Genomic DNA, 999 nt, shown 5'->3' on the forward strand with positions numbered 1-999 from the left:
CACAAATTTAATGGCTTAAAACAACCGAAATTTATTTAGGATGTGGACATCTTTGGGGGGCCATTATTCCTGCTGACATAGTCATAATTGATACAAGCATCTTACCAATGACAAAATTACTAAAGTTGTTAACTGTCCTGTGCTTATGTAAGAAAATATTCTTACCCTTCAAAAGTATACACTGAAGTATTTATTTGTTTATGGAAAACAAAGCTTTCTTCATTTATTTGACATGCAGGTGAGAAGAGGACTGTAATGTCACTGGCACATCTGCATGAAGGGTTTCAGAAGCTGGTATCCACCAGGCCCCTCCTCTACCAGGAGGACCCTCTGCAAGGGGCAGGCAGCTCACAGATGCCCTCCGTGCCAATCATAGAAAAGTCATGACTGTCCCTTTCTTGCCAATCTGCCAGGGTTCCAGGGGGGAAAAGCAGATAATTATCAGATCCTGGCCCAGGTCCAGCTCCTTGGTGAGGGACTTGAAAAATTGGGCTTTGTGACCGCAGTTCTCCCCTGCAGTGTCCTCCACACGTGATGGAAGAGATGAGCAGTTGCACGCAGGGCTCAGTGGAGCTGTTCACCACCAAGGCCAGACCTGGTCACACCATCACGCTCACATAGTCTTCAGGTTGGCCCAGGATGGCTGCACTGGCCGTGCGGAGTCGCTCTACCAGTCCTGTGGGCACGCCGCTGTTTTGGTAAGTTCGTATCCAGCTCGACAACTGGCATGTCTGGCAAGAAGGAACTGGAGTGGCCACAGCAGCGGAGAAAGAACAAGCAGAGTCTACACTCAAGTATTTAGAGGCAAAGGGTCACGGTGTATGCAACCTACTCTCATATGGAACAGAAATAACAATATACAAAGAGAGAATGGGAGGGGGGAAATGATAAAGCAAATTGACAATTTACAATAGGTACTTCTGGATAAGAAGTATATATAGTAGCCTTCCTACTATATTTGCAACTCTTCCATAATTTGAAGTAATTTCCAAATGAAGT

At 45.5% G+C, this 999-nt stretch overlaps 1 pseudogene; it reads right to left on the reverse strand.

Annotated features, from left to right (window-relative positions):
* Window positions 1–370: 370 nt before the first annotated feature.
* LOC102963250 lies at window positions 371–729 on the reverse strand (annotated as a pseudogene).
* Between the last annotated feature and the right edge of the window lie 270 nt (window positions 730–999).

The sequence above is a fragment of the Panthera tigris genome, chromosome C1 (genome assembly GCF_018350195.1).
Source record: "Panthera tigris isolate Pti1 chromosome C1, P.tigris_Pti1_mat1.1, whole genome shotgun sequence".
Lineage (NCBI taxonomy): Eukaryota > Metazoa > Chordata > Mammalia > Carnivora > Felidae > Panthera > Panthera tigris.